This window comes from Schistocerca americana, chromosome 11 (genome assembly GCF_021461395.2).
Source record: "Schistocerca americana isolate TAMUIC-IGC-003095 chromosome 11, iqSchAmer2.1, whole genome shotgun sequence".
In the NCBI taxonomy this organism is placed as follows: Eukaryota; Metazoa; Arthropoda; class Insecta; order Orthoptera; family Acrididae; genus Schistocerca; species Schistocerca americana.
The window spans coordinates 104,194,881-104,207,776 of NC_060129.1; the positions used below are offsets into that span (position 1 = coordinate 104,194,881).

A 12,896-nucleotide genomic window follows, 5' to 3' on the forward strand; every position below is an offset into this window, starting at 1 on the left:
GCCCCTCCATATCCGCATCCAGTGACGCTTGTGGGATGATTATAATACGGCGGCCGACCAGTATAATTGGGCCTTTCAAGGTCTGTTTGGGCGGAGTTTAGTTTAGTATTTTCCGAATTTGATTATTAAACCACAGAAGGTCCTTTCCATCCTTAATCAGCTTACTTGGCACATACATTCCAGAATGCAATTTACTGTCAGCTTAAACTTTACCCATTATGTCTAGTGAGATCTAGCAGACAATGTATTGATAAACTATTCACTCATATTCACTGTGAATTTCCTTTGATAGCTTCTGGGATAGTTACTAAGACTCCCTGAGGGAAATTTGAGGAGAATATCTTAAATCACAAGATGGCTGTGTTTAGTAAACTGTTAATTTACTACAGAGCTTCGTAACGGATTCGAAACACACAAAGACATAGACAACCGTATTCTACTTAAGCCCATATGTACACAAAAATAGCAGTGGATTACGCAGATTCAACAAAGGACCTCTCGATGTATAGCCTCTTCATACGTTTGGGAGAAAGAGCTACTTTAAAATGAACATAAGGTCATGCACTCACACTGGAATGAGAAAGGGATGGAATTTAACAACGGTTCTTCCCAGACTACACTCAATACTCTGGAGTGGTAGTTTACTGTGCATATTGGGGTTCGGTAGATGAGTGGATATGAAGTCCTTCCAGTTAGGAAGATTACAGTCAAAACTGAAAAGGTCCTTGACCACATGACATTCTACACCATGGCAAGAAAAAAGTCATAAACAGAGAAAACAGAATTGATACTGCCACCACACAGCTGCATTCGAGGAATGGCAAAAGAGAACTAGTGCTACATTAACCACTGGTTTCATAGCGACTACGTGACTTGTTACAGTGCTGTGCAACAAATCGAGTTGCACACGAAAGAATGAAATTCCACACGAAAAATAAAAACAAGTAAAATGAATTTCTCCCTATACCACAGACTGCTGACAACAAAGTCTTGAAGCTTCACCCACTCTGCCAAGATACTGACTACGTTAGGTACTGGTGTGCAATGGATTTTTATAGAAAATAGTGAATAATATGCCATGCCATGTTACTGACTATGACAGGTACTGGCGTGAAGTGGCCTTTTGCAGACAATTTACTTACATGGCAAAAATTTCTGCTGTTGCATGACTGTAGTGTAATTATAGGTAACAATAGCTCCAGTACTTACAATATAATGGAATGTAAGAAATAAAACACATGCACGGTTATACACATTTTTATTCATTAATCATACATGGGGTGCACTACATCAACAGGTTCTTTCTTTAACACTAGCACAGAATATTGAAAATAAAGCCTTCTTGTAAGCACAGAGCTCTGCATGTAGCCTATCTCTCAAACTTATCGCCAGTATACTAGTTCTCTTGGACTCGCTGTTCGAAGTCGTATACATGCACACTGTTTATAAGGAGATAGTCTGCAATGTCTCTAAACACAGATTTAACACAAAGCAACCATCGATTCGATCTTCCCAACACAATGGATAGCACCATCTGTTGACCAAACAAGTTTGTAACGGCGGAGCGCTATAGATAAATGAATGTGTCACCCGATTTCTCATGAAGTGCAGAGACATCATACACTGTTATTACGGATAGAGTAATAGCAGCACAGTAAATGTCCAGAGGAGGATGGCTCGGATGATACTCATTGGTACATCTGCTTGACACAGGCCTTTACACGACACAATTCTCCCCATTCCATTTCCATAAATAGCACTTTAACACTTTTATCTGCATTCTCTGTCTCTACCACTACATGCCAGTCTCTGTTTGTGGATGCTTCTATACCAATATGTAAACGCTTCAGACAACTAGCTGTTAACTTATACACTGAAGTGAAAAGTAGCTGTGCACAGGGTGTACTCGGTACCTTCTCATTCACTGTATCCTCACTGGAATATTCTGCAATGGCGCATTTGATGGGGTCCAGCACCAACCTGTGTGATGCTGTTCAGGATCGTCAGTGTATTTCTGTGAGTCAGGGACTGGCTGGGTCTCTTCAGTCGTCAGCAACAGCTCATTGTCCCGCTTCAACAGGCTGACAAGCTGCATGACAGGATCCCAAGGTGCTGCCACCAATGCGGCTGCTGACACTCCAGATGGTGCCACTGCTGCAGGTCGCAACAGGCTGGAGGACGCCACCTCCACTGATGGGCAAATAAGAAAACCTCTTACAAGCAATAACAGGAGCACAAAGGCTCCAAATTTCTCACGACAGTAAACACAGACGTTACGCAAGGGGTACTTAGTCTTCTGCAGGTTCTTCCTCTTCTACTGCTGCTGCAGCTAGGTAACACTTTCTGAACTCGGTGGGCGCTTCGTGCTAACAGACTGCAACTGAGGCTGCAGAGCTGCTGGGCCCACCCTATATCGCCAACATGATCATGTACTGCGGTCCTATTGGCTACTGCCAATTTCAAGCGCCTGTGGTGGCGTAATCGTGAAGTATATCGGTTGCTTGATCCTCTGCATCAGAGGTTGATGTCTCTTGTGAGGTTGAAAACTGACTGCAAATTTCAAAAATGGCAAGCAGTTATAACAACAGCATCAATCTGCGTGACTTGCAGAATGCATCTTGGGCACATTCTGCTGCAGAGCCATTATCTGCTGGACAGTACTCCTCTTCTTCCTCAGGCACTCATCTAATATAACTACTTGCCATTCTGCATGTATGAGGCTATGGTTGCCGTCATCAGCTGTGTGCTTACTGGCGAGATGGCTGTTAAACTTCTCCTGGTCAGACACCTGCAGTTCTTCCATAGAACACATTCCACACAGCACCATGGATGGCAAGTGAGTGATGATGGGATGAAAGGTTTGGTTGGTAAGGAGAAAGTGGATGGGGATGAGCTGTTGATGCTTGTTAATGGAATATTACGTACAGAATATGCTTCTACTGAAGCGACTTAGCATCAACTGCCCGCCTCTTGCATTTTGGAAGAGTGAATGCTTCATGTGGAATATCTCAGCACTTTGCACATGCACGTGAGCATGTGTCAGTTGCAACATGCATTGTGGCTCCTTCTCTGAGCATTGCCACAATCTCCTGAATCGCATTATTCTGTTTCTGTTACTGACACTCTTCCATAAAGTCTTCCATCCCCTACATAGTGAACTGTGGCTACAATCCTCCTTCAAATACGTACATATAATACAGCTATTGAAAGCCGCTCTATCCTTCACATCCACCTCATTGATCGACCACATCGCGTTGCTTCTACAATGACATCTCAGCACCAACTGAACCTCTCTCACCACTCCTGTTCATATAAGAGGAGAGAAAAAGATTCCCACACGAATTAGAATTGCTCACCTATTTGTGGAGTGGGTTTTGGGGTTGTAACGTCAGCACAACCCTGTGACAAAGAATTTCCAGCCATTTTTAGTTTCCTTCCAAAATTCGAAATTGTTGCCAATAGGGCATGTAGGGGTGAGGAGGGGAGAGCAAGGGGACACACGAGCTCGCTGGGGAAATCCATGACTTCATCTCTGAGTGCAAGTGAATGTTGGGTGGGGTGAGGTGGGGTTTGGGGTAGTTAATTGAGCAATTTAATTAATTTGCATAACGATTTGATATCAAAAGTGTCCTAGGAACCCTATAATCCCACTACTTATAATCACATAAAATATTAAATTGGAAATTTCATCATCTGAAATTGTTGCATCTCATTTGAGTGGTGGCCAAATGACACTTTTACTACAGAAATTGGCGTTGAATATGTAAATTCTTCAGTCATCAACATGCAATTTAAACAAAAATTCAGTGACAGGTAAAGTACTCCAGCTATATCATCTCTTTATAAGCCCACAAAAAAGCATTGTAAGGTCTTCATCAAACGTTCAAAGATTTGGGAGAAAATGAGCAGCTCTTAGGCTGTACACCCAATTTATTTTCTGTTCACATGAGCAGAGAAAAAAATTCACACACGAATTTGAATTTCAAACCTACTTCTGGAGAGGGGTAGTGGTGTGACGTCAGCACAGCCCTGGGACACAGATTTTAGACCAATTCTACCCGTTATGCGGGATTCAACAGCCGCTGATTAACTTAATGCATGCTACAGGCCATCAGATTTACTGCAACACATACAGAAATTGAGTTTGAAGACCAATGCGTGTGTAGAAGAACAACATAATACAGAATGTTAAGTGAAACAGTGGTTTAGCATTTGTAATTCGAAAATGGCAATCGATAAATCCATGAAGTGTATTAAGTTTCCATCAAGTGTCTTTAAAATCTAAGTGACAAAAGCGAACTCAGTGAGAAAATTTTCCCAATTACCATACAGAATTTAAAACATCGTCTGTGACTCAGTGTAAATGCTGTATCAGCACCGAAAATCAACGATTCAAATGCCAATAATTTCATCATCGAAACGAAATATCATACAAAGTGTCTGTGCATCAGTCTCTTGATACTGTAATGACTCAAGAATAGGTTGTCAACTAGCCAACCGAGTTTTTGATTTCGCTTGATTTGCCAGGAATTCCGATGCACCAGTTGTCGTCCCTATCATTCTTGTTCGAAACATAAATCCACCACCACTTTGTAACGGTGCCAGGCTTCGTATGAAATGGGTGAACAATATGGTGAAATCACAGTTTTCAATGGAAAATTCAAAGGGGAAGATTTGCTGTTGGCATGCATCACAACGATTCAGACAGATATGCGTTTAAAATTCAACGTTTGCTGTTTCCATTGCACATCGCATTTGCAGTGGTCATCAACAAAGCTCAGAGACAGTCGTTACAAGTGTGGAGATCCATGCTTCTCATATGGACAACTGTGATGGACCAGCTCAGACGTCGGAAAATGTTATGACGTATTCGTGCGTGCACCAGACGGAAAGAGAAAATATTGTGTCTCCCCAAATTACTTCAATAAACAGAATTGAAACACAAACACTTTCTTTGTTTCAATGGAACTGGAATGCATGCTGGGTGATCAACATAACTCGAAAATCCAACGATAAATAATTAACGTGGCTACAAAAAAAAAAAAATGGACGATTATTATCCAGTGAGAAACAGTGACAACCATGACACAGTACAATAAAACGTGTATTTGTTAGTTCATAGAAAGACAAGCTCATTTAAGGGCTAAGCATTATAGAGTATCTCGACTTATTTATAGAAACAGACATAAAATTCAATATATTTGACAAAACGCAATATATATATCTACTGTCTTGAGTCTAATTAAAAGACATAAAAACTGAAGAAACTAAACACTGTTGATAAACGCTTAAGTGTGTATATAAGTACAGGGAATTACATTAACCTTTAAGTAAGGCGACAGAAAACTCTGCTTACTAGAAAATATTGAATTTTACAGGAGAGTTGGTTGCCATCATTCAGTATTTAGGGCCGGTATAATATAGATATCCTATGGAAATACAAAAATTACAGTAGAACGTTCGTGTATACGACAACTCCCTCTAGCAATTGGCCCGTTTCTGCTCCCCATACAGGTCATTCTTCACTGGAGCAGCATCGCACACTGTGGGGCAGTAGGAGAAGACTCGTGAAGTGCCTTAGAGTTCTTCTCTGTAGAATAAATGATTTTAATACAGAGAAAAATAATTCCCCATCCGCATCTCTGCAGGGACCAAATTGTTCTGGCATGGAATGGGATGACCATAGTGTAGTACTGCTCGAGATTCTTGCTTGGGGTCCCCCTTATGATTTCTGTGTTGACAGATGCTGGTGTCCAACAAACCAGTAATTCCCCGTCCGTCTAACTCACGATATAATCATACAAACTGTAAACAGATGTCTGTACGATCGGGTACTGCACGAAAGATGGCATTCTGGTCAACGGTCAACCACGCCAACGATGATGTCATGGCATCTATCAGAAGGGCTAGTGTTAGTCTGGTAGTCATACATCCACAATTGCTGTGTACAGAGTCACAGACGGTGCAATATGCCAAATAGGAGACGCCTACCAGACTCTCTGTGTTGGAGCACCACAGGAGGAATGGAAACGGAACAGTCGAAACTGATATGGCCCGACAGCTTAAGTCTGCTGCTGGTGGTCTAGTGGCTAGCATTGCTGCCTCTGGATCATGGGGTCCCAGATTCAATTCCCAGCCAAGTTGGGGATTATATCTGCCCGTGGACTGGGTGTTTGTGTTGTCCTTATCATTTCATCATCATCATTTGTGACAGCGTCTAGATTGGATTTAGAAAATAATGGACTGTGTAACAATTGGGACTTTGTATGGGCGTTGATGACTGCGCAGTTGAGAGCCCCATAAACCAAACATCATCATCATCATCACCATCATCATCATCATCATCATCATCGTCATCACCACCAGCTTAACGTGAATCGTTCTGTTCTTTCTCGGATGTGACGAAAGTCTACTGAGACCGAAACGGAATCCCAAAGATCAGTGCAGGGGCGAAAACGTGTGACATCAGAAAGAGAGTACCGTTATTTGGCTGTAAGGGCACAAAAGTACCGCCTTAGTGCTGCATGGCAACTGGCAACTAGCATCAGAGCATCCGCTTGATGTGTATGTCGAGGCAAACTGTTTACTGAAGGCCCTGTCACGGTGGCTTTTATTGTTGGAGACCTGTTGTTTGTCTTTCTCTGATGCGTCTTCACAGAAGGGAACATCTAGAGTGGAACTGTCAACATGTCACTTGGACAGTGGGCCCATATTCTTTTCAAACATGAGTCCTGACTTGGTCTAGAGAGTGATTCTCGACGGATTCGCATCTGGAAGGGACGAGGAACATGAAATCGTGACCCAAACGTTGTGGAAAGAGACCGATATCGAGGACGATCACTAATGGTGTGGCAGGGCTTATGCTGAACACTCGCACAACTCTTCTTGAAACTGTATGGGTGAATTGGCAAGGTTTAGCTGCTGCGAGGTATCGTGACGAGACCTTTGGACGTCATATACGGTTGTTGGAAGGTGCTTGGGCTCAGGCTTCGTACTGATGGACGATAATGCTCAACCTCATGGAGCACGGGTGCTTGACGTTTTCTAGGAAACGGAAGATAATGCATGCAAGACGTGGCCTACTCGCTGACCCGATTTGATTCCCATAGAGCACGTCTCGGAAACACTAGGGAGACAGGTTGCATCACGTCAGCATCCACCGACCACTCTCCAACATTTGCAGTCAGCTTTACAGGAAGAAAGGGCGCTATTGCCTCAACATGGGATTGATGACATCAATCACAGCACGCCCCGTCGTTGTCGGGGGTGGTCACACTCCATACTGAGCACATTAACCAGTTCTTAATATGTGTGTGCAAATCCGTTAGGTGGAAGAAACCGTAATGAATCTTCCAAATGTTTACGTTCTGTTTTCTTTACACTGTTTCCAATTAACGTCTCCCATTTATACTGTTTTGTGGCACAATAAAGGCAAGCTAGTAAAATTTCCGTTTCTTGCTTTCATTTTGGACACCAGTGTATTTGAGAGTCCTACACACGTAGCAGCTGCCTCTCGTTATTTAACGAAATTTGCAGTGATGTACAGCCTAGTTATCATTTGTCTGTGTGATTAATTACATCAAAGATGAATTTATTTATTTTGTTTAAAAGTGCACTAAGAGAACCTGAGATGAGGTGTCACCCCTGTATAGAGAACGAGATCCACCGTCATTTCGTTTACTTCAGCGATTTTTGTTGCATAGCAGCAGACTAGCCCTGAAAATTCATGGCGAAGGATACAGTGGTTCAGTAGCTTCCCTTTTTGTAAGAATCGTGTGGTAACCATGAGGAGTCCTGATTCTTTATTTGTTTTGGTTCAATGAGGGCTGCCAGAGATTTGTCAGTTTTGAAAGGGTCTTAGAGCACTGTAATTTAAGTATCCATTCTTACGTCTTTATCTCACAAATAAAAAAATTACTACAATAATGTATGAATGCATGTAGTTAACTGCCATAATGCAACTATTAACTAGGGAAGTCGGCCCGCTGTCTTTCTACAGAAAACCAAGCTGAAATTAATCACTCAGTTTTAGTCTGAAAACTCTCTATAATCATAAACATCAATATTAAACTGGAAATTACTTCTGCGGTGTTTCAAGAGGTACTTTCTTTATACACGAAATAATGTTAACACAGTATTATGAGAGTACGGCTTGGTTCTGGCATTGGGCAGTAGGTTTTTGTAGGAAGATCCTGTAGATCAGCTCATGGCGGTGCAGGTACACATCTGTTGATACACTTTAGAGCCAAAGAAACTGGTACACCTACCTAGTATCGTGTAGGGTCCCCGCGAACACGCAGAAGTGCCGCAACACGACGTGGCATGGACCCAACTAATGTCTGAAGTATCGCTGGAGTATATTAACACCATGAATTCTGCGTGCCTACCCATATATCCGTAAGAATACCAGGGGGTGTAGATATCTTCTGAACAGCACTTTGCAAGGCGTCTCAGATATGCTCAATAATGCTCATGTCTGGGGAATTTGGTGGGCAGGACAGGTGTTTAAACTCAAACGAGTCGTCCTGGAGCCACTCTGAAGCAGTTCCGTACGAGTAGGGTGTCACATTATTGTGCTGGAATTGTCCAAGTTCGTAGGAATGCACAAAGGGCACGAATGGATGCAGGTGATCAGACGTAATACTTATGTACGTGTCGCCTGTCAGAGTCGTATCTAGATATATCAGAGGTTCCATATCACTTCGACTGCGCACGACCCATACCATTACAGAGCCTCCACCAGCTTGAACAGCCCCTACTGACGTGCAGGGCCCCTGGATTCATTGGGTTGTCTCCATACCTGTACAAGTCCATCCACTCGATACTATTTAAACCGAGACTCGTGTGAGCAGGCAACATGTTTCCAGTCAGCAACAGTGCAGTGTCGGTGTTTATGGCCCAGGCGAGGCATTAAACTGTGTGTTGTGCAATCATCAGGGGTACGCAATTGGGCCTCCAGCTCTGAAAGCCCGTCTCATTGAATGGTTCATACACCGACACTTGTTGATGTCCCAGCATTGAAATATGCAGCAGTTTGCGGAAGGGTCGCACTTCTGTCACGTTGACGATTCTCTTCAGTCCCCGTTGGTTCCGTTCTTGCAGGATCTTTTTCCAGTTGCAGCGAGGTCGGAGATTTGATGTTCTACGGGATCCCTGATATTCTCGGTACACTCATGAATTGGTTGTATGGGCAAATCCCTACTCCAACGCTGCCTCGGAAATGCTGTGTCCCATCGGTCGTGGAGCGACTATGACAACACGTTCGAATTGACTTAAATGTTAATAATCCGACATTGTAGAAGCAGTAAGCGATCTAACAACTGCCTCGCACACTTTCTGCCTTGTACAGGCGTTACCAACCCCAGCGCCATATTCTGTCTGTTTACATATCTCTGTATTCGAATACGCATGCCTACATTAGCTTCTTTGGCGCCCCACACGCACAGAACTGCTAAAGAGTGGCTGCAGGATGACTCTCCTGAGCATTTCACACCGTCTCGACCAGGACTACGTCGAGTGCACAAACGACCATCACTGGGGTGCTGGCAGAACCCCGTTTCATCGCCAGAGACCACGGCGCACCATTCCATCTTCCGACGGCACCAGTCGAGCCGTGCGCGTCGATTCTGTGGCGTGAGTGGAAGACACGCTAGACGTGTGCGTGCCTGTAGTCCCACTGCTAAGTAACCAGTTAGAAAAAGTTAGGGGTTGACATGTCTGGGCTCACAAACCCTCTTATGTGGACTGTGGTAGCTGTGTGATCTGCCAGTGCTGTCCTTACAATACTATCATCCTGGCGAGCTCCTGAACTGCGAGAACGTCCAAAACCTCGTCTAACGGTGTGAGAATATTTACATGACCAATGATAGCGTCACCGCTGCACAAATGGCGTACCGTATGCAACTTGTGTGGCGATTCTCCGAAAGGACCGTCCCGCCAGTCGGAAGGCCATATGGGTTCCGCCAACAGAGATTCTGCGAAACGCAGCTCGCTCTGTTCCTCCGTGAGATCCACAGCGCAGTGGACGACGGCGCCGTGTTTCTTGATTTCAGTAAGGCATTTCACACCGTCCAGCATTGCCGTTTAATGAGAAAGATATGAGCTTACGGAGTATCGGAGCAGACTTGCGATTGGATTTGAGACTTTCTTGCTGTTAGAACTCAACACGTCGCTCTTAACGAAACAAAATCGACCGATATAAAGGTAACATCCGGAGTACCACAGGGATGTGTAATAGGACCGTTGCTGTTTACAATATATACAAACGATCTAGTAGAAAGCGTCAGCTGCTCTTTGAGCCTATTCACTGATGATGCAATTGTCTATGCAGTACGACCTGCAGAGAATTGATTATTGGCACAAGCTCTGGCAGTTGACACTGAACGTAAATAAATATAACATATTGCGCATACATAGCAAAAGAAACCCACTACTTAACAGCTACATTATTGACGATAAACAGCTGGAGACAGTGTCTTCTGCAAAATATCTGGGTTGGAATGACCATATAAAACAGATAGTGCGGAAAGCAGGCTCAGATTCATTGGCTAAAATCTTAAGGAAATGTAACTCATCCTTGAAAGAAGTGGTCTATAAGGCGCTTGTTCGCCCGATTATTGAGTACTGTTCATCTATCTGGGATGCCTATCAAATAGGACTGATGGAGAAGATCCAGCGAAAAGCGGCGAGTTTCGTCACGGGATCGTTTGGCTGGCGAGAGAGCGTCACAGAGATACTGTACTAACTCCGCTGGCAGAAGTTACAAGAGAGGCGTCGTGCATCACGAAGTGTTTTACTATTGATATTTCGGAAGAGCACTTTTCAGGGGGAGTCGGACAACGTATTACTTCTCACCACACACATCTCGCGTATTGACCACGAGGAGAAAATTCGTGAAATTAGGGCCAATGCAGAGTCCACGCACTATTCGAGAGTGGAACAGGGTTGGAGGGATCAGATAGTGGTACCGAAAGTAATCTCCGCCACACATTAGGTGGCTTTCGCAGTATGATGCAGATGTAGACGAATTTGATCCCGCTGAAACTCGCTCAGTAGGCTGTATGAAGCATAGGAAGCACGTGTGCGTCTCTGTGGCATGGTTGCCTGCTCGCTTCACACGTCTGCACCACACTGAGCCTTCTTCCTGTGAGCATCCCCCGTTAAAGGGTACACACACATGCCACTCTGATAGCTATGCAACTTTGCTATATATTTGCGGACGACACTGAAACCATTATCAAACATTTTCCACCCTCTAGGTGGCAAATCTCGACATCAGCACAAAACTGACGTCGTCTTTCGAGGTGCGTTACTTTTTTTTCTGGCAGTGTATTTGATACATCCATTTCCTCATTTACGGGAAGTTTGGCTGTTACATTCCCTTTCCCTGGGCTCTGTTACTTCTCAGGAATTTTACATTTAGTTGCAGAATTAAATCGTGGTTAACATCTGATTTAAGGGCTCAAACTGACCGTCTAATGTAGGCGTTGTAGAAACTGAGTATAAAAGGAACTGGGAATACCTTCAGTAATAACGCCCTTATAACTGAGATATTATATCAGTGAGAATTGTCGAAGTTAGTACTATGTGCCTGGCCGAGACTCGAACTCGGGAACTTTGCCTTTCGCGAGCAAATGCTCTACCATCTGAGCCACCCAAGCACGACTCACGACCTGTCCTCATAGCTTTACATCCACCAGTACCTCGTCTCAATTTACAATCTTCACAGAAGCTCTTCTGCGAACCTTGCAGAACTAGCACTCCTGGAAGGAAGGATATTGTGGAGACATGGCTTTGCCTAAGCCTGGGGGATCTTTCCACAATATAGCGGTGGAGCACTGGCCCGCTAAAGTCAAAGTTCCCGAGTTCGAGTCTCGGTCCGGCACACAGTTTTAATCTGCCATTCTCAGTACTGTGCTGGATTTGAATTTTAGGTGACTTCAAGTGCAAATACATTGATGCACCAAAGAAACAGGTATAGGCATGCGTATTCAAATACAGAGCTACATAAACAAGCAGAATAGGGGCTGCAGTCGACAACGCCTATATAAGACAAGTTCTTGGCGCAGTTCTTAGATCGGTTACTGCTGCCACAATTGTAGGTTTATCAAGATTTATGTGAGTTTCACCGTCGTGGTATAGCCAGAGCACGAGCAATGGGACACAGCATCTCCAAGGCAGCGATGAAGTGGGGACTTTCCCGTACGACGATTTCACGAGTGTATCGTGGATACCAGGAACCCGTAAAACATCATATCTCTGACATCGCTGCAGCCAGAAAAAGATACTGCAAGAACAGGACCAACGACGAAAAAAGAATTGATCAGCGTGACAGAAGTGCAGACCTTCCGGAAATTGCGGTAGATTTCAAAGATGGGCGATCAACAAGTGTCAGTGTATGAACCATTCAACGAAACATCATCGATAAGGGCTTTCGGAGCCGAAGGCCCCCTTGTGTACCCATGAAGACTGCATGACACAGAGCTTTACACCTCGGCAGGGCACGGCAGCACCGACATTGCTCTTTTGATGACTGGAAACGTGTTGCTTGGTCAGAGCAGTCTCATTTCTAATTGTGTCCAGCAGACGGACATGTCCAGGTATGGAGACAGGCTCATGAATCCATGGACCCTGCATGTCAGCAGGGAACTGCTCCAGCTGGTGACGGCTCTGTAATGTTCTGAGGTGTCTGCAGTTGGATTGATGTGGGACCCCTGACACGTCTAGATACAACTCTGACAGGTGACAGTACGCAAGCATCCTGTCTGATAACCTTCATCCACTCATGTCCACTGCGCATTCCAACGGACTTGGGCAATTCCAGTAGGACCATGCGATACCCCACACGTCCAGAATTGCTACAGAGTGGTTCCAGTAACACTCTTCTGAGTATAAAC

The 12,896-nt window shown here is 44.2% G+C and overlaps 1 protein-coding gene across 1 annotated transcript in view; it reads left to right on the forward strand.

Moving 5' to 3' along the window:
* Window positions 1-12,896, forward strand: part of LOC124553318 (26S proteasome non-ATPase regulatory subunit 10-like) — a 40,748-nt gene that overhangs the window by 3,324 nt on the left and 24,528 nt on the right. The window lies entirely within an intron of this gene.